This window comes from Gorilla gorilla, chromosome 11, assembly GCF_029281585.2.
Source record: "Gorilla gorilla gorilla isolate KB3781 chromosome 11, NHGRI_mGorGor1-v2.1_pri, whole genome shotgun sequence".
NCBI lineage: Eukaryota > Metazoa > Chordata > Mammalia > Primates > Hominidae > Gorilla > Gorilla gorilla.
The window spans coordinates 115,823,180-115,845,420 of NC_073235.2; the positions used below are offsets into that span (position 1 = coordinate 115,823,180).

At 35.8% G+C, this 22,241-nt stretch overlaps 1 long non-coding RNA gene across 1 annotated transcript; it reads right to left on the reverse strand.

Moving 5' to 3' along the window:
* Positions 1-10,212: 10,212 nt before the first annotated feature.
* Positions 10,213-21,995, reverse strand: LOC134756673 (uncharacterized). The gene is made up of 3 exons (XR_010129693.1): positions 21,804-21,995; positions 19,810-19,895; positions 10,213-10,313 (listed from the first exon to the last, which is right to left on the reverse strand). It is a non-coding gene; the product is annotated as an uncharacterized lncRNA (long non-coding RNA).
* Positions 21,996-22,241: the final 246 nt, after the last annotated feature.

Sequence of the window (22,241 nt, forward strand, 5' to 3'; positions counted from 1 at the left end):
AGGTACAGACATAGTGAGATTGGTTACAGCTCAGCGTTTGCCTTATTTGAATGCAGGTTGAACATTCAGCAGTCTATGAGTGGTTGAAGTATGGCCGCTGGTGGCCAACACTCAGCCATTGTTACAGGTGCATACTATTAACTTAGGTGTTCAATTTTGTCTGACTGTTAAGCTAGTTTACAGTACATCGATAAGGACTCAAATATAGAAGTACAGAGTCCTTTTCAGGTCATATTTAGTTTGCTTTAACAATTCCCCCCTTTTGGTCATTTTCTCAATTTTGAGAGACTGACTGAAACTTTAGTCATTGATGTTACTATCACTATTGTAAATGTACTTACATGGTTTTGAAAGTCACTGGGAAACAGTAGAACAGTGGGTTTTGCAAGGAGAGAATAAGGACTGAGTAGAGAGTAGCTCCTTATGCTTTAACATTCTGTTTACAGGAAAAGAAAAACAAAACCTGGTCTATTCTAGGATCTATGTGTTTTCTTAAAGTCTTAGTTTGATTAATATCACATTTAGCATGAGTGACTCCATTTTAGTTTTGTTCAGTTTGTTGGGAACTAGTGCATGAGCTCAGTCCAAATTAAAGGCCTCCCATAATTTTGGTTTTTAAAAAATTCCCCCTTTTTGGCCACGTTCTCAGATGAAAGTCTGACCAAAATTTAGGGCCTTAGCCCCACTCTCAGTTACCATCATTTTGAATTTCCAGTCTCAGCACATTATTCACAGGTTATGGTGTATTTGTGATCACACTTTTCTTTCAGCTTTTGTTGTTCCGGTTGGAGACCATTTGACGTTCTACAGATGGCTGCATGCAAACATTTAAAACCTTTGAGAGAATAAAGCGCACCAGGGAGACTATTATGACTATTGGAAGGATAATACCAAGAGTTTGGAGTATGCTCCTTAGCTAGGTTCCCCATAAACCAAACCATATAAAATTAAATAGATTAAAGAATGAGCCAGATGAAGAGTCTACTCACTTGATTAAGTGCTCTTTTCATTAATCCCCTTCAACTGAATTTTTATCATCTACATTTGATGTATTTCTCCATAGGCCACAAGTGTCAGCAGCTGCGCGGGTACTTTTCTGTTTAGCCAATTCTATTATTTAGCATAACTCTCACAAGATAATTTAAAGTCTGTTGTGTATCTATAGCCTTTAAAGTAGAATTTGCTGTAGAACCTATTGTGAGGGTGACATTTCTTATTATTGCGTCCTTTATTCTAAACGATGGAAAAAGGACCTAACAAATGATGTACTTTAGAAGAGTGAAGGCCTCCTGACAATGTTCTCTTTAATCCATGATGTGGGTTGAGAGGGTTTTTGACTGATTATGAGGCAATGCTTGTGCCACCTGTTTCTCACCCATATTGGGCCTTCATCTTTTATCTATTAAAATATAAGTTTAAGCCAAGCATGGTAGCTCATGCCTGTAATCCCAACACTTTGGGAGGCCAAGGTGGGCAGATCATGAGGTCAAGAGATCAAGACCATCCTATCCAACATGGTGAAATCCTGTCTTTACTAAAAATACAAAAATTAGCTGGGCGTGGTGGTGTGTGTCTGTAGTCCCAGCTACTTGGGAGGCTGAGGCAGGAGAATCGCTTGAACCCGGGAGCCGGATGTTGCAGTGAGCCGAGATCATGCTGCTGCACTCCAGCCTGGGTGACAGAGCAAGGCTTCATCTCAAAAAAAGAAAAATAAAATTTATATATATATATATATATATGAATAAACTTTATATATTCATGAATAAACTTAAACGTAAGTGTTGTATATATATATATGTTTATTCATGTATAAGGCTGTCTGCAAAATTCTTCACAAATAAAAGTATGCCCTATAAGTGCGCATAATAGACCCCCTTTTCATTTCTATCATTCATAGACACATAAACAAGGAAAAAATATTCAAAGATAAGAGTCTTGTGATAGTACAAGTTTTGATTCATGATGTTGGGAAAAGCTGTTCACATCAAGGATGCCATCTTCTTCTGGGTAAAAACTTTCCTGGTTAGTTTTAACTTAAGGGTTCCAATGGGTTTACAGTTCCAGGAGTGTGGAGGGACCCTCCTCAGTTGTGAGATTATGAACCCAAGGTTCAAAACTCCGAAGTTTTGCTGTAGTGTGGGCGGCAAGGACAGTCTTTCTCTGATGTTCTCAGAAGATCCAATTTTTGGGTTATAGATTGTGAAAGGACTGTCCTCAGTGTACCACAGAAAGCTTTCTTTACCTAGTGAAAATACACTGTATCATAATAATCTACTGTTATAACATCAGCCCTCTTGCATGAGAAAGCTTTCATACAACCAGAAAACATGCACTGAAAATGATAATTGAATGAAATCCCTTTATAAATGTTAAAATGGCCCATGAGGTAGCTAAATGTACCTGAAGCTTTGATTGTCTTCCCAGGAATATGGAACCAAACATTGGCTTTAAACCGTCTCTGCAATTTATAAGTCACCACATCAATATATTCAATTTGGATTATTTTATCTTTTCCATGACAGGTCATGGAATGTAGAACCTTTAATAACAAAAGTTTTAAGGACTCAGGAAGGGCAAGGCAGCCATCCTCATTCTTCGTGAGTCCATGCTTAACACTGGACTTATATCCTCTTGAATACCAGTTGCTTCTCCAATTTAGGTGCATAGCACTGATAACTAATGGGTTATTGTAGGTAATTTGACAGGCCATGGAGTTCCTTCAAATTGTATATTTAAACAATTTTAGTATTGGCTGATTTAGCATGATAATCTAGAGCTTGATTTTGAAAGGTTTGTTAAATACCAAAAGTATAAAACATTGGATATTACAAAATATAATCCTAGGTTACCAAAAGTCATTCATTTAACCAAAATGATAACTCGAAAACTTTTAAGAGGAGAAAACATTATTCAGATAGAGAGGAGACTCAGCTTTCCAAATAAGACCAAGTGGAGATAGCATGAAGCCAACTGACTCTGTCTCCTTTCTTTCCCTTTCCCCCTTTTTCTTTTGTAGTTTACTTAAAAGGTAAACAAAAACCTTTCATTATCTTTTAATATTACATACAAATCCTTTTTAAAAGAGAAAACCGAATTTTGTGTTTCCATTAGTGTATTTTTCATGTTAAAGCTAGTTTTTAAATAACATTTTATAAATCTATTCAGTTTTAATTAGTTTGACCATAAGGTAAGATTTTTAGAAACCTTTTATAACCCTTTACAATTTTTTTCTCAGAGCAGAGCAATGTTCTAAGAAAACTCTGTTGTGCTTCTATTCCAATTTCCAATTTATGGGAAAAAACCTGAATAATGCCATTTTAACTTTAGCCAAAATGTTCATACACAGAATCTCTTATAATTAATTTTTATAAGCCATCCACAACTTGTTCAAACTTTATTTAATTTAAAACAATCCTTTAACTCTCTAATCCAGGCAAACATTTACATTTCTGTACTTTCTTATAATCTCTTACAAAAAACACAGTTCATTCTCCTTACACACCTTGCATGTAAACTTATTTTTTCAGTAGCCTCAATTACATGTTACAATGTTAACTTTTAGAGACTTTTACTTTTGGTGAAAACTTTGGTAAATAAGGGATTTTTATTATGTACTAGGTGTGGAGCCTAGGACCCAGGCAGAAATGCAGATAAGGTCTGACTCTTTCCAGCATCTAACTCCACGTGTTGCAGGCCTTACCTAGCTGTAAAACAGGCAAGCTGTATAGTTAAGAGTCTCAGTGGCATTTTATGAAGCATTTAGCATAATCACCTTTAAATTGTACAACATTTCTGGGGTACATTTCTTTTAATAAATTCTTTCATGACTTACACAGACAATGTATGACATGTTTAGACTTTCTGACTTGCTCTAAACATCCCTCTTCTTAAACAGTCATTTTACTTTAGGACAAGAATTTACCATACAACATCCTTTCTTATATAGTATCTCTTTTCTTTATAACCTTCTTTGTATAGCTAGGGCCATGGCTAATTCCATATATCCCCAGGACTTATTTAGAATTTAATGTCTCCAAAATAAATTGAACAATTTTCAAAAGTTGAAGCAGTTTATGACCTTAAAGCATTTAGCAAACCTCATATCTGACCTGCATAATTTAGATAAAAATGTCTTTATTTTATCAATAATCTTTAAAGCTGTTTTTATTTCCCCAAAATTACTAAAGTTACATGAACTAAAAGGCATTACAGTTTTATTTTGCTTTCAAAATATTTTAAGTGCTTATTTTTGTTTAAGTCAATTCATTAATTAGAGCTATTTTATATAAACATTACACACAACACATATATAGTTACCCAGACAGACAGAAGAAGATTAGTACAGTAATTGTAAGGTTTTTCATTTGCCAGTTCTTAAGTTTCTTAATTGGTTATTGGCTTTTGGGTGCAGCCCTTGGAAGAACAGGGCCAGGAAAGGGGTTTCTGGTGCCTCCTGTTTTTCCAGGGAGTTAGAGCTTGAATATTCACTTTTAATTAAGCTGACTTTTAACCATAGCACTCTTTAATGAAGTCCTTTCAAAATTTCTTATTACCTGATTTTAGCCAGGCCAAACAGCTGATATTCCTGGCTTTTGAACTTTACCAAATGTAACCTTCCAGGTGCTCAGAGAAAGGAAAATTTAAGATAGTCTGTGGAGGAGAAGAGACTGGACAAGGCTATGCAGATACTAAACCAAAAAGGACTTACTTCCTAAGCAGGGAACCAAACCTGGACCACCAGTGTACAAGGCCAAAATCATAGCTACTGAGCTATAGCACAGGGTCATATCTGTTGTCTTTCCCAGAAGGAGTCTAGAGTAGTTAATTTTGAGCTTGCAAAGGCTTTTAACTACTCAAGATAATTTTTACAGCTAACTATGACATAAACCCAAAAATTCCTGTGCTATGGAAGGTGGAGACCAAGAGAAAATACTGCCACATGGTTACAAGGTTACATTCTCAAGGACATAAAACAAGATGGAGACCCCATCCAGTTTTTCTGGTTTGTTGCAGGGACCTGCAGGAAAGTTTTTTATTGACCAGCTTGCTGTGCCAAATTGACCAGTGAGCTTATGTGGTCCTAAGCCCATGTTTTATCCTAAGGTACCCCTCGACCCAGAAAAAAGAACACAAATACATCAGGTTAAGGCTCGCCTCAGAATTACTTTTTGCATTAATCAAAACTTTAAAGAAGAGATAAACAGTGATTTTTACCATTCATTCAACCATTTGCACACAGAGAGAGAAGCCAGAATCTGACTGGCAAGAAATTCCTACCCTTTTGCCGGCATGCCAGGCTTCTGGATTCCCTTTCCCTGAGCGGCCCCAGTGACTCAGCTTGCCACACTATCGTGCTGGAGCCAAGCCGCATCATAAAGGAAAATTACCTTTTTCTTCTGGCCAGAGTAAAATATGTGTGATAAAACATAGACATTAGCCACCCTGCTTAGCACCCAATATCAAACTGGCAAGGCTTACATTTGCCCGTAGTTAGGCCCCATCATTGTTAACCCAACCTCTGACCAGGAGCTTCAACACGTGGTGTCTATGCAAGATGATTGCCCTAAGTAATAGAAAAGTTAAGAAAGGGAAAGGTGAGAGAGAAAAGCATTACCTGTGGCAGGGTGGGGAAGGCGAAATGATCAGGGAGGCCAAAGAAAGACCCCACCCATCGCAGCGACACTGAAAAGTTCAGGCGGTTGCTTCTGGGTAGCAAAGGGATCTTTTCCAGCAGTCCCATCATCTCTCAAATTTCCCCTTTTAGGGATGAAAAAGCTCCCCATGTCCCATGATCCTGTACATGCCTAATCCTGTCACCCACAGCTGACAGCAAAGAGTGCAAGGCAGATTATTCCAAACAGAATAGCAGTTGACATGCTGTAGTGCCAAACTCATTCTTAGCCAAAAGGGACTTTACCGAGCGCCCTCATTTTTTAAATGTACTTTAATGCGTTGTTGTTAATTTGGAATGTTCCACAGTAAGTTATCTTTAGTAGGATTTTGCTGTTTCTGTAAGACTTCACTGCCTCCCAGGCCTAATGTATAAGCCAGAAGGAACTCAGTTTTCCAGAAATTAAGGGTCTCATTCTTACCTGAAATACTGGCTTTACTCTCAGGTTCTCTCGATTAACTTAGCCAATTATTTTTCCTACCTAAGCGAGCAAGAAAAATGAAACAAAGGGGTGGAACTCAAAAATCCCTGTGAATTTTCAAAAGACAAATGTTATAATCCCTGCAATATTGCTGCTTACTACCAACTCCTTTCTGACCCAGTCAGACGTAAGAGGCTTCTAACTGGATCCAAGCCAGTTAATTCCCAAATCAAATCCATTCCTGGATCCAGTCCAGTTTCTGTCGTTACTCCAAACCCAGTTTGGATCAGAAATTTGCTTAAAGAAACTCGGAGAGCTCAAAACAGGAATCCGTGGAGCTGCGAAATCCGCGAGGGAGCTTACCCACGATCCCCAGCGCTCTGAGAGATCAATGGACGCCAGTGGGTCCTGCAGGTGCCTTGCGTGTTCACTCAGGGCTCCCGGGGTCGCTGAAGCTCCACTTCAGATCCCGCTTCTGACACCCTCTGATAAAAAAAAAAAAAAAAACTTCAGCCAAATTAATTTAAAGGAGTTTAACTGAGCAATGAAGATTCCAGAATCACAGCAGATTCACAGACTCCCGTAATTATAATAACTTTCAAATCACCAGAAATATAAAATATTTCTCAGTCTGTAGGCATATAACAATATTGGTTCAAAATATATAAAGTAAAAATGGACAGGTTTATATGAAAAAAATACAATTGGATAACTTAACACCTTGCTCAAAATCAATAAATTATGCTAAACAAAAGTGGTAATGATTAGGAAATTTTAAATAACACACTTAAAAGCTTATTCTAATGGTGAATCTATAGGCTCTCAAAAGAAATAGAGAATACATATTCTTTCAAGTGCATATAGAATATTTACAAAAATAATCTACCCATCAACCTCAGGGGAAATCTCTACGTATAATAAAAAATCGATATGATGTAGAATGATTTTCTAGACTAAAATGCAACCAATAAATAAAATAAGTAAGGAAAGAAAGATCTTACTCTTATCTTGGCAAACTAAAAAATTAAATTATAAACAACTTTGGATCTAAGAAGAAATAGTAATGTAAATTATGACATTAGAACTGAATTTCAGTGAATACATTACACTAGAAATTTGTGGGATCCCATTATAGAATTTCTTAATGAGACATTTTTAGCTCATTATATGTATCTAAGAGAAAACAAGACAGAAAAATATGAGTTAAGCATTGAACTTAGAAAGTTAGATTTAAAGCAGTAGAATAAAATCAAGAAAGTGGAAAACAGTGTACAAATGCACAAACTGATGAATTGAATGATAAAAAATGAAGATTAACAACAACAGCAAAAAACTAGTTGAGACTGGCAAAGTTTATTAAGAACAAAAAACAGGAGGTACAAATAACCAGTGTTAGAAATAAAAATGGGGACATAACTAGAATAAATAAATGATGTGTGTTTGTTGACCTATGTGTGTTTGTTGACCTATGAAGGTACCGTTGAAAAATAATCCTACATCTTATACTAGATTCTTTGATGCTACTCATTTTATTCATGTTTGTTTTAAAGCTTTAAAGAACTGTCAGGTTCTCTTTAAATGGCACTGCATCAATACCCCTGACAAACTATCATAGAGGCTTTTTGGACGTACACATTAGTGAGGTATTTTGATATATCTTCAAATACTTTATATACTTCAAAACTTTAATGTGGTATAGCTGAGATTCTATATTGATATAGGGACAGTTGTTGTTATGAACTGAATGTTTGTGTCCTCCCCTCTCCACCAAATTCATATGTTGAAATTCCAACGTATGAATTTGGTGGAGAGTGGAGGATGTTATAGCATCCTGAACTAAGACAGTTGTGAGAGGGTAAATTCCTACTTTTCTTTTTGGAGTCTATATAATCTTCCATGATGCCATTTATCCTATATTGAAAGACCAGTCCATTGACTACTATTCTCAATTTCCTTTGCTCTTAATCACTTCCTTAATTGACCAAAGACTTTTCTGAACAATTGCATGATTGAAAATAATACAATAAACTAAATTGTTCACAACTCACCATAGCTTAATACAATACCTCTTCCACTATTATTTGCATAGAAATAAGAGCAAATGGTTTAAAGTCAGATAAATTATGTATCAAACATAGTAAAATTGGTGAAGGATTTTTAAACAGATTTTCTCAAAAACATCATGAAAATTGTTTTAAAAGTTGAGAGTACATCTACAAAAATAATTTTCATAAAGTTCTTATGGAATGTTTCTAACTCATTCTAGCTCAGATTGTATTGTTACAAACATATATAAGTTGTTTGTGCAAGAAATTGCAGATGAATGAGTACAAATTCATTTAGATAACTAAAAATAACAAGTTTAGTCTAGTAAAGAAATCAAGACCAGCTTACTTTGGATTTGATTTGCTAATGCAAAAAAAGGAACAGCCAGAACCAGTTTGGTCAAGTTCAATTGCTAAATGAGTCACGAGAAGCTACAATGTGAATCTTTTTTTAAAAAAATAACTGGTTGTTTTCCATTCCATCTCGTTCCAGGGTCAAATAGAGTTTTAGCATTCCAAGAAGCGAGATGGAACTACCTCCTGGTTGTAGAACATTTTGTGTCGATGTCACATATGTTGATGCATATAGTTCAATCGTGTGCCAGGAATTTGTTTCAAGACTATTTTCTCTATTACCTTTCACATAAAGAAAACAGTACTGTCCCTTGAGAAAGCTGCTTCCTTATTAGAACAAGTTCCATATTTGATCATTTTGTACAATGTGAAGTTAAAAAACAAGACCAAATATGGAGTGATTTTGTGCAGTAAAACAGAGTATTCAAAATTTCATTAGGAGTTCCTGAAACAGAACTGAAATTAAAATTCAAGTATATACACACATAGAACATTCATTCTATAGCTTGAGGAGCAGATCTTCTATTTTTTTCTATTTTGTAATACATTGCTGTTGATTCTTTGGTAAATAAAAACAGTATTGATAGATAATTTTGTTAAAATAGAGGAAGAATATTAAGCAGCTGAGACTCGTTAATTTTATCTGACAAAACACAGATTAACAGGAGAGAAGGCATACAAATTTTATTTGATGTTAGCATTTTAATTTTGATATGCATAGAGACCTTCATAGAAAGAAATAATGATCAAATAAGTGGTTGAAATGGAAGGGATTACATAATATCCTAACAAAAGTCAATAAATTATGGAGAAGTGATAAAACAAAGGAAAATAAATTTGGACTTTTACAGGCAATAAATATATAGCAGAAATTAATGGAAGACAAAGGCTGTTTAATAAGATTTTGTTTATGCAAATTTTTCTTGTTGCTGTTTCCACCTCTGGTGATAAAAGTTGTTCTTTCTTTCCTAGCATGAGAGAAGGAGATACCTTCCCAAGGGAGACATATACTCAGATTTTAGGCAAGTAGGGGAAGGGCAGAGTGCTTTTCTGTTGCCTTTTCTTAATTGACTTCAGCTCAAAATAATTAATATGCCAAAATTGTATAGATTGGAGTGGCATATTCTGATTATTTATAGCATCATATCAGTTAATCTTCATATAACCATTATTATTATCAACTAAATGCTACAAATGAGAAAAGTGATGCTTAAAGAGGTTAGAGAGCAGGATCTCCACAATAATGGAAGAAAGTCTCACCATGAAACAGTTTAACTGCTGAAGAGTATAAAAAGCATTCATTTAAATATCCGGAAATTGTTTTACAGACATACAAAAAATGTAGAAATATTCATTTAAGAAAATGCACTAAATCTAAATAAGAACAATAAGAGTATGTGGCATTTGAACTGTGACTTCCTTCATTACTCAGCTTGGTGTTGTGGAAGCTCTGCCTCAGCATATGCACCTAATACAGGAACTCCCTATTTCTCCAACTCCCTGTCCAGGGCTACAATATCTTCCCATGAGGAGTAGGCTACCAGAAGTTCTCATTCCTTTCAACTTCATGTTGTAAAAGCAGGTGTGGCTGAGTGGACTGAGGGTCTACTCCCCATGCAGGCCCCACCTGTAGGGCAGAAGCTCTAACCCAGGCACACTAGACATAGAAGCCCTAACCCACACACACATAGACATACTGAGGCCTTGATTGCATACCCCTCCCCAGGCTCAGCTCACTCATAGGGTTGAAGTTCCATATTGAGAAGATCAAACCAAGAAGACAAGGGGAAGCCACCATCTGCCTCTGTAATCACTTGTAGAGCTATGATTTAAAGAAACAAAACAAAACCAAGATCAAATTATATGTTGTCTACAGGAGACACCATTTAGATTCAAAGATTAAAAAATGGGTTGAAGGTAAAAGGATGGAGAAAGATACTCCACGCCAATAGCAGTCATAAAAGAGCTGGAGTGGCTATGGCAATATTGGAGAAAACAGACTTTAAAACAAAAAATTTTACTAGACATAAAAACTGTCACTAAATAATAATAAAAGGGCCAATCTATCAGAAGGATATATATATGTGTGTGTGTATATATATATATGTATGTGTACATATATATAAATGTATGTGTACATATATATGTGTACATATGTATGTATGTGTACATATATGTATGTGTACCTATATATATGTATGTGTACCTATATATGTACGTGTACCTATATATGTATGTGTACATATATATGTATGTGTACCTATATATGTATGTGTACATATATATGTGTGTGTACCTAATAACAGAGCTCCAAATTATATGTAGCAAACTGATAGGTTGGAAGGGACAAAATAGAAAATTCAACAATAATAGTTAGAAACTTGAATTCTACTTTCAATAATAGAACAACTAGACAGAAAAACAACTATTACTTAGTAATAAAAAACAACTATTACTCAGTAATTTAAAAAGTTAAGTATTGATAATGCTACTATTTGGATGAAACATGAAAATGTTATGCTGAGTGAAAGAAGCCAGACACAAAAGTCACATATGATTCAATGTGTACGACATATGTAATAGGCAAACATTATATGATTCCATTTGTATGGTGTATGTAATAGGCAAACTTACAGAGACAGAAGGTAGATTTGTGGTTGCTTAGGGCTGCAAAAATTGGGAGGGTTGAGGGAAGAAATGGGGTTTGACTACTAATAGATTGTCTTTGGGGGTGAAAAAATGTTTTACAATTAGATTGTCAGACCTACAAAACTCTGTGAATATATTTAAAGACTGAATCGTACTCTTTCAATGTTAAATGAATTGTGGGGTAGGTGAATTTTACAGTAGGTGAATTGAATGGTAGGTGAGTTATATCTCAATAACGCTGTTTTTGAAAAAGGGTACAGTTTCATTGGAACACACAGACACAAAAGAGATTAAGTAAGGTTTCTAGAGTTATTTAAATAGTAGGTGGCAGAGTTGACTTCAAATTCAGCTAGACTGAATTTAGAGCCCAGTAGTATAACCACGACAGAAGTAATTTAGCCACAGTCATAGAAAAAAGATGAAATTCAGATAGATTGTGAGATTTGGAACCACCATCACTAAGACAGGTAGCAGGGAAGAGGACTACAAATTGCTCCAAGTGTTGACTAGTAAAATGTTCTGAGGAGGAAGAGGCAGGAGAGTTCTAATAGCTTCATTTTCTATGAGGAAATTCTTGAACTAGAGTGAGCTAGTGAAAGCCCTTTAACATAACATACTCTGACCTCACAAATATACAGAACAGCAGTAACCTTTAGTTTGGAAAGTTACTATGCAACTGTATCTAGCATCCTTTTTTAGTGCTGCTCCTTCTTATAAGCAATTTATCTATCTATCTATCTATCTATCTATCTATCTATATATATATATATATATATATATGTGTGTGAACTAAATATGTACCCAATGCTATGTTTCTTCCTCTGCTTAAGTAGTTATTTACTTACATATGAGGACATAAGTTTCAAGAATATGAATACATTGTACAGTCTAAGTGGAAGAGTTTTGGTTTGAACCAGGTCTGCCAGTCAACAGAGCTGGTGCTTCTTAGCACACCACATGAATCATCACAGCATCACAAAACGGGCAATTTAATATTCTATTTTTTCCTACTGCAAAAATATGACCTTTTAGTTAGTGAATAAGCTTCATCTATCTACAGATATTTGCTGCTTTTCATGTGTGATCACATGCAATGTATTTTGAGCTATTTTGGCATCTATAATATATTGCCTAGCAATTTCTGTGAGCAGTTACAGTCGTTACTCAGAACACACAGGGATTGGTTCTAGGACCCCCTGCATATACCAAAATCTGCATATTCAAGTCCTGCAATCAGCAGGCTAAATCCAAGTATATGAAAAGGCAGTGCTTGGTTATGTGTGGGATTTGCATTCTGCATATACTGTATTTTCAATCCTAATTTGGTTGGAAAAAAATGTGTGTGTAAGTGGACCTGCACAGTTCAAACTCATGTTGTTTGAGATTCAACTGGATTTGTCTTTGAAAGCCATTTGACTAGAATTTTGGCATTATCTCAGACAAAGATATATTTCTACAGAGTCCAAGAAAGATGGATACAAACAAATGAAAGTTGGGTATAGGACAGCAATCTTGCAGCAGAAAGAGCCAATGTCTGCACAATAGCCATTCTTCCTTTCAACTTTAACAATGTATACTCAAATTTTACTCTGAGCACATAATTCCTTGGAATAATGCCTTCTTTTTGAAACTTCCCATGTATTTAGGGATGGCTATATGTTAGTCATGGACAGTGATTTGCTGGAGCTGGCTAGGCTGGGAGAGTCACTTGTGCACATCTCTCTCCATCACTGTTCAGTGAAGTCAAGTTGGTAGCTTGAAATCAGCCATAGCAGGTATATTTACACAATGAAGATTGGAGGCCTATTTGTCAAATGTTTCCAGCACACTATTGATTCTGCACAATGAACCAACTGGAAAGTGTTATCCTCTTTAAAAACAAACAAACAAACAAAAAACATCTTGCATGAGTCCCTTGCATCTTCTCCCCTGCATCTTCCTCCACACCTGCTGCTTGGAATGGGGAGGTGATGGATGCTGCTAAAGCAGCGTTCTTATGCCATGAAGCTGAGAGATGACTGGGTTCTTCATGACTTAAAAGAACTGTAGTATCTGTTGACTGCCACATGATGCTGATACTACTGGTCCGTGAACCCTACTGTGAGAATGACTGTTACTTTGGGTTTTTTGTTACATGCAGTTGAATCAAATTCTAACTGATAGTGTTAGGAGATTCTGGTGAATTAGAAAAAAAAGACCTCATCTGAAGGCATTCATATTCAAGTTTTTAAAATACTGAGCTGGCCAACGATGTATATCTCCTGACTTTATTAAGCAGTAGAAAAGAGAGGAAGGAAGGAATTGCAACCTTGGTGCCAACCTATGGTGGCACTCTACTGCTAGCCATTGGTGTCCCAGAACCTCACCCCACCTGCAGGATGCACATAGAAGGAATAAAGGAGAAGAAAATAATGAGTAAATAAATGGAAAGTGATAAAGGTGTAGGTATTAGGAAAATAAGATTACATTGTGACCAGTATGTAGATTAAAGCAGACAGTCAGTGCACTGCCATAGCTTGCTTGAATTTTTTACATTCCCAGGCTCTCCGTCTCCACGTGTGTTTTTATTCTCACATTGACAGCACTGTGTCTTTTTATTGGAGGGGTGGCCCCTGACTGCCGGAATCTACTTTTTTCCACTGTGGTAGAAGTATTTGGGGACTTATATCCTTCCAGGAGTAGTTCTTATCCAATCACTGATAGGTTCAGGGGTTTAAATATTTCAGCCATTGTGGCTTGATCAGGATAAGTCTGAGGTGTGATCCACACTGTTTAGAGATATCCTCTATGCGACAGAGACAAAGTTACCCTCCATGAAACTTTGCTTTATAATATACCCCTCCTTAGCCTTCTTACCTTACTAGTCCTATTTCCTTGCTACACACCCCATGCCCCTGATTTTCCTGGGAAAATTTTCTATTAATCGTGTTCACATGAGTCATCTTCTGAGAGTCTGTTTCTGGGGAATACAACTTAAGGCAGAGATATAATAATAAGAATTTTAATCTTCTTCCCAGAAAGCAATGGGAAGAATAAAGAGAAGATCAGTCATCCTGTTCTATCTTCTTAAATTTGAGCTTTCTCCACTGACATGTCTCAGATGTGCTTGGGAGGAAAATCAACTCATTTTGGACATCCAGGTTCATTCAGGAAATTGGCAGTATATATCTGGACTACAGGAAAGAGGTCAGAGCCAGAGATATATTAAATTAAAACAAGCTGGGTTGTAAACTCATAATGTATGAGTTATGCTGATTTACTTTTCTATGAACTACTTGCCCATCCTCACCTAATTTTAAAATTCAGTACAGCTGTGATTTTCATTAAATGTTTATGATCCTATTATAGGATATATTTTTAGCCTTAATAAAAGGAAGTTGATAAAGCTTCATTATCTGTCGTTTCAGAGGAAGAGTAAAAAATCCAACATCTACCAAGTAAGTCTATAATATGTCATCGTAAATCTTCTATTTCCCAAGCCTTTGTCTCTCTCTGACATCAAAGATAAATGACTATTACTAGAATTAATATCTCTTAAATATATCATGATTCTTCAACATTATTACCAAAAGGCTGTTATGAAAACTTCACTAAAATAGAATTTGATTTTCTTTCTATGAACTGTAAGGGTGACTGATTTTTTAGTACTTGTAGTGGAAATGTCTCCCATATTAACTCAGCAGGTTTTCTTAGAAGAATAAAATTATTTTATATGTGAGAAAGGAAATTATAAAACACAGTGGCAAAATTATTCTAGTTTTTTAATCTTCTGAAAGTATGATCATTTAAATCACTTTGATAGAAGAGTTAGTGTCACTTCCAGGCTCTGGATCTTGCTTTAAAACAACATGAGCTTGGGAGCAAAATAATACAACTTATTTGACCTAGGGAGAGCTCTTAAGAAACTTCCTCGAGATCTTTGAAGTACTCCTATTTCTTGTACCAGAGGCAAAAGATAATTTTAGTTTAAGTTTCTTTGTACTATTGTGAATTACAAACATCATTTCTCTAGAAATGTGTGTGCATGTGAAAGCTCCTATAGTAGTTGCTATGGAACTAATTTCTGACATTAACATCATTAAGGCTTATTTTGGATTGGAAGGAAATGCATCTGTAAGACCTTGAAAACTGCTTCCACAATTTGGAGTTGAGGAAGACAAAAATTGGAGAGTGGCAAAAAATGAAAGAAAATATTTGCAAGGGTCAGTTACACATGACGATTTTACATGTTTTAGTGATGATAGTATCAGAAAAGCAAATATTTTATAGGATTGTTTTCTATGTCAGCAATTAAAAGATCTTTCAACTTCTGGAATTATGATGTTTTTATTTTATTTTTTTATTTTATTTTATTTTTGAGACAAAGTCTCTCTCTGTCGTCTAGACTGGAGTGCGGTATTGCCATCTCAGCTCACTGCAAGCTCCGCCTCCCAGGCTCACGCCATTCTCCTGCCTCAGCCTCCCGAGTAGCTAGGACTACAGGCGCCCACCACCACGTCCGGCTAATTTTTTTTTTTTTTTTTTTTGTGTTTTTAGTGGAGACGGGGTTTCATCGTGTTAGCCAGGATGATCTCAATCTCCTGACCTCGTGATCTGCCTGCCTCGGCCTCCCAAAGATTATATAGCAGTTTGGTTACATAGCCAGAGCCAAACAATACTGACCCACTTTAAATTTTAGAAATTATCTTATTTATTTTCGGGTGTGCTCTAGTGTAGGCAAAACTGTCATATAATTTAAAAATGTACATTTATCCTATGTGCCTGAGGCAGTTGGGGTTTTTATGCTTTCTCTACTCTTTCTCACTATCAACAGCTTATCTCTGACAATGAGGACATCAATTTACACTAAGATGAGAGTCATTGGCAATGGAGAAGCTAATATTCAAATGTAAAGTCATGCGAACTGTCTACCAATCCTTTCCCTGACTTGATTTTATATTTCTCTCCTTATATTTCCTTTTGTTCTGATCTTCCTACTTAACTTTTTAACCTAATCTTTTTCCTTTTATTTTAGAAGCTGTCCCAAATTTATTTTCAGATGAAATTGAGGTATGAATAGACACATAAAACTAATACAAATGATCAATTAAGACTGTGCAACAATTAGCATCATGTCATTTTCATAGATAAGAATGCTGTAGAACAGGGAAGGTAAGTGACTTTCCTCTATTTATTAGCACTTTTTAAAGTTACAGTTTAGGCCCTAGAGCTCAAGCACTTCTAGTTTGGAAATATTATTCTCATTGGAACTCCCGACTTTTCTGAGGATGGCTGTGAAGCCAGGTTGCCTGTTGTGACCAGAACACTAAATGTGTTAATCCTGTATTTGAAAAAGTAAACTATTCACTTTTTGAAACATAACCCTTCCCAATTTTGTAATCATAGGTCTTAAATGTAGGTGAGTCACTTTAGTCAGCTACCAGTCTCTTACTTACAAAGGATAAGCCTCTAGTGGAACAGGAGGAGGAGGTGAATCCTACATATCATGTGACCTACAAGGAGGAGAAGCTTGGTAGAGAGGTTGACTACTATTACAAAACACACACACACACACACACAGAGAATAAAAGCTGAAAAGAAATGCACTCCTTTGTGTTGAGATCGTTACTTCTCCATTATATCATTGTCACACCACCCCACAAGCCCTTGTCTGCAAACTTGTATTCTCATAAATGAAGTATATAATGTACAATGAAATTCAGTTTCCACATTACCTTTGAATTTTATTTTTAATATGAAGATCAGATGTATGAAAGGATATGAGTTTGGTTATAATTAAAGCTAAATCACATTTGAAACTTCTGAGTTTTTCCACAATTTTTAATTTTCTCAGACTTCCTGAATATCCAGTTTGACCTACTCATGCAGATCTTTATCATCAAATTGTAAATTTTGAAAACTTTTTCTTCATAATGCTCCACTATTTTTTAAATAATGCTTATGTTTAAAACCAGAATAGTTTTTATAACATGTGTCAGTAAATAACATTTATGGCAAAACAATGAAATAAACAACCATAGGTAACTGCTATGTACTTATCAAATCCAGTGTTACTAGGATGAGAGAAGCAACCCGTTAAATCTCTGAGGAGGGAGAAAGAAAACAGAGAAAATGTCGCTGTATGTTTCTCCACTGAATGTATATTTCCCTGAGATTACTTTTATAACCTGTATACTATTTTTATTATTTTGACACTTAATTAGTGTCACTAATTAAGACATTTCGTGTTCTTGTCATTATAATTTCTGGTCAATTTTTTTATATTTGACATTTTAGAATTTTTTTTGATCAGAAATACTATAAAATTTTTGTGTACATGGCTATCACATGTGTCTTCCAAAATATGTGTTGCCTAATTAAAGTAGAAGTTTTTACATAACAATATCTAGTTTTCTACATATTAATTGAAATAACTATAACCTTCTTAACTAAAAATACAAAGTGATAAAAGGGTGCATTTTAAGTTTACTACATATTAAATTGGGGAAAAATGTTAAATAATCATGAAGTTAATATAAATAAATTTAAAAAGAAGTATATTTTCACTGGTGATAACTTACTGAAAGCATTACTATGGAAAAAAATAATATATAAACTAGCTGCTTTAACTGTAAGCAGATCATTTAACATACCAAAGCATCATTTTCTAAAAGGTAAAAGCGGGTGTCGAGTTAGATGAATTCCAAAATCTCTTCCAACTTTAACCTTATAAATAACCCTTCTTTTAATGTTCTCACTTAAAAACTATCTAAGATAAGTAATGGAACTATAAGGGTATGCTCCTCTCTGTATTTGTCAAAATCTCATATACTTTTGAGGGAAGTAAATTAGATTAATCTGGTCAGATCGTCTGTTTTACTTGTATTACCTAGGGGCCAGAGTAGTTGAAAAACATGATTAATAAACAAAATGAAACTGAGGTTGTGACATAAGCAAGTTCACGTGACACAAGAGGGCATGAAGGAGGAAATTCACTACTAGAATACACTATGATAGGATATGATGATCCTGGGTTCAAAAGAAACAGAACTATTATTAAGAAAGGTATGGTAGAGCAGTACGGTGAAGATATATTCCTTCAGGAAAATCTATAGAATTGTGGAGGGTATGCGTGTGATGCTAAAAAGAGATTAGAAATAAAATTAGGCAGTATCTCCCAGTGGTTACCAGGCTGAACTTTAAAGTTGATTGCCTGGGCTCCTATCTTGAATATGTCACTTATAGCTGTGGAACCCTGGACAACTTATTTAATCTCTTTGTCCTTCAATTCCGTATCTGTAGAATGTGGGTGATGATAATACCTACCACATAGGGTTATTGTGAGGATTAAATAAGATTAAACGCAAATCTCCAGGCATAAAGAAGGTGCTCAATAAATATTAATTATTATTATCACTGTAGAAGAGTATTAGAGAGAACTTGACCAAAGAAAGTGAATAGATAATAATCACCTGGTGCAAATGACAAGTTGGACTTTAAGTGCACATTTAACTGAAAATCTAATTTATTGAAAGCTGAGCATTTGATAAGGTCTTGTTTTATCTCACTGATAGTTTTCATCCAGTAAAAGGTGAAGAAAGCTATTAGGGAAATTGGTACTGTTGGCCTATACATTTTCATATTGTCTGGAAGAAACACAATACAGGGCAATGTACTGAAAGAAACCAGTGTAACTTCCCAGGAAACAACTGACAAGATCAGATTTTAAACTGGTGAGACACAAGAAGAAAGGCTACCTACTTAAATATTACAATGATACTGACTGTCAGGATAATGTCAAAGGTACTAAAGTCTAAAATGAACTGTGATGTATGAAAAATGTTAAGGTGAACAAAAATGGAAAAATATGTAAAGGAGTTTCCGGGGAAGCGGAATTAGTGTATGTGGTGTATATTCTTTGGCAAAAGCTACTACTAATGAGGAAAGCTTGAAGCCTGCTGGGGAAGGAGATGATCAAACCCAGCTGCTATTTAGCAGAAAAGGGATAAAGACCCTAAACTTCTTCCACATTAGATTTAAAGTGTGGCAATTGCTGGGATTAGCATTGTCCTACGTCTTTTAACATACAAAGGCAATTTCTCTCTAAGATAAAGTTACCATAAACGTAGGAAGAAATGGGGCTGCTGGGCTGACTCCTACACCAGGTCATGTTGGTGAATGAGAATCATGATTCTGAATTAATGAGGCAATATAATCCATGAAGGATACAGAATAGATGCTGTCCCTATTAACCAGGGAACAGGTTATGTGAGGCAGTCTAGTAAGTTCAAACACTGCAACTCAAGTAACATGAGAAAAGGGCATGACAGTCAAGGTTTAAGAAAACTATAATGGGCAGAAATGGTATTTACCATTGGCAGCCCTGGAAAAGTTCAGCAGACAAGGAAAACTTACCGTAGTGCTAACAATATGGAAGCAAATGAAGTACGTTTTCTACTAGCTAGGTTTCACATAAACACCAGGCCTTTGCAGTTGGTGACCACACCAGGATCATGGTCTCATGCAAGAGTGCACTTGCCATCAGGAAGTGATTATGACTCCTACAACCTCAAGGGAGCCGGTGTGGGTCCTGGCTTGAGTGTTGAGAAACTAAAATCAATTCTTCTTGAGTATAAAAAGCATTTGGGAGGGAATCCAGCACTGGAGAAGAGCAGAGGAAATGAACTTACTGTTTATTGAGATAGATGTAGCCTGGAGCATGTCCCTCTCTATGTTTAAAGGACCATTTTTCCCCCACTTCATCATAGGCAGATACCTTTGTAAAATAATAATAATGAATTATTTGAAAAATAAACAGCAAATCCAGACATATAATATAAAGCCCTAATTATAAACTATACCAATTGTTCACTGAAAGTATGTGCACTGGTGATTAATATAGACTCTACCTATACATTGAGAGCACTGAACAATGTCTTCACTGGTACTCCCCAAACTTAGGACATATGATACATATTGAAAATAACAATGTATAAGATATCGCGGTGGAGTAAAGAGATTAGACTACTTAGGCCACCATAAGCTCCTCCTGGCTGTCCCAGGGATGAGACATACTTTTAAGTTTGAGGGGAAAAAATGAGGCTAAGGCCTTGTGTTTATGTAAAAACACAGTGTAAGAGACCTTTTCTAGCTCTGTGTGTGTGTGTGTGTGTGTGTGTGTGTGTGTGTGTGTCTGCACATGCATGCATGCTTCATAAGAAAGAGTACTTAATTATAATTTTTTTTTTTTTTTTTTTTGCTCTGTCACCCAGGCTGGAGTGCAGTGGTATGATCTCGGCTCACTGCAACTTTAACCTCTCAGGTTCAAGCGATAATTACAATCTTTATTCAGATAAAGTCTTACTCTCTATGATCAACAAACTGCAGATAAGACTGGAAGTCTTGAAACAAATCTTTTTCTACATAATATAGGTGGCTGGAAATTTGGATTAAGTTGCGGCACTCTTTCACGGAGAACCTGTACGATAATCCTGGTGAGGATGCCCCCATACAATCCAAGCAGGAGCCTGACTTGTAATGTCGACATTCTTGCACCGTATTAAAATGCACACACTATTCTTAATATATTACCCTTCAAGTCAAAAAGAATTAACACTAAATTTTATTTGTGCAAGATTTTCATTTTACATTTAATTTAATGAGCAGTATCACATTTTATGGTCACTGTTTTTCAATTTTTAATACTCAAAAGACATTGGTAATGTGCTGACTTGACATAAGGAGCACATAGCAGCAAATGGTGGGATCAGGTGTGGAACTCTGGAATGCTATAATCCCAAAGCAAAGGTCCTGTCAGGTAATAAGAAATCAGATCACCCTGCATCCTCTTTCATGACTCAGCCTAGATGATGCCTATCCATATCACAAAAGAACTCAAGGATTTAAAATGCTGGGAATGGGGAGTAATAAAGCAAGTCTTAGATGACTTCTGTGAAGCAGAGTTATGGGAATAAAATAATCAAATATATAGCATAATGAGAAGCACTATAGTAAAATGCATAAGTGAGCACTATATGGCCTAGATATCTGGATCTGAGTCCTGGCTTCACAACCCGTTATCTGTCATTTGTTAAATGGTAAAGTTATATAACCTCTTTATGCATCTACTTCCTGTCTCTGATGATAGTGTCTTTCCTCATAGCAAGATTTGGAGAATTAAAAGAAATAGTACACTTACAGCCTGGATAATAGTAAGTGGCATTTTTAAATGGTAGGTATTTTAACAACTCCAAACCAACTTAGGTCTAAACAAAATGTGCAGAAAATCTCTTTTTTTCTACCTTAAATATTAATATCCTATTTGGGGAAATGTGATTGCCCAGAGACAGTTTTGTGATTGGCTGTCTGCTGTTATTGATAACAAAGAGATTATCAGAATAAGTAGTGCTGGGGCCCTCACCAGGGTCTCAAACAGTGTTAGCCCTTCTGGAAGAGCAGTGGCTGATATTTGTTGAGCACTGGTTATGAGCCACGTGGAAAACTAAACATTGAAATGCATTATTGTCTCTTTTTATCCTTACAAAACTCTTTGAGATAGGAACAATTGGTATCATTTTTAAAGAAGATGAAATAATAACAGAGATTTAAGGAATTTGCCCAAGGTTAAAAAAAAAAAAGAAAGGTGATAAATTGCAGAGCCAGTATTTAAAACTGGCAGTCTAACCTCAGAGTATCTATTAATACTTTGATACTATACTCTATTGCCTCTTGATGAATTCTTTAACATTTTCTTCTCTAACGTGTGTACAGCAGTCCCTCCTTATCTGCTGGGGATATGTCCCAAGAGCTCCAGTGGATGCCTGAAACTGTGGATAGTACCGAACCCAAGCACTGTGGTACCGTAGCAGTTGTTCTGATCACCGAAGCAGTTAAACAGTGACTAACGGGCATATAGCATAAACAATGTGGAGATGCTGAACAAAGAGATGACTCACGTCCCAGGTGGGACAGAATGGGTCCATGCAAGATTTCATCGCACTACTCAGAACAGACAATTTAAAACGTATGAATTATTTTTTCCTGGAATTTTCAGTTGAATATTTTTGAACCATGGATAAATGAAACCATGAAAAGCAAAACCACCAAGAAGGGGAAACTACTG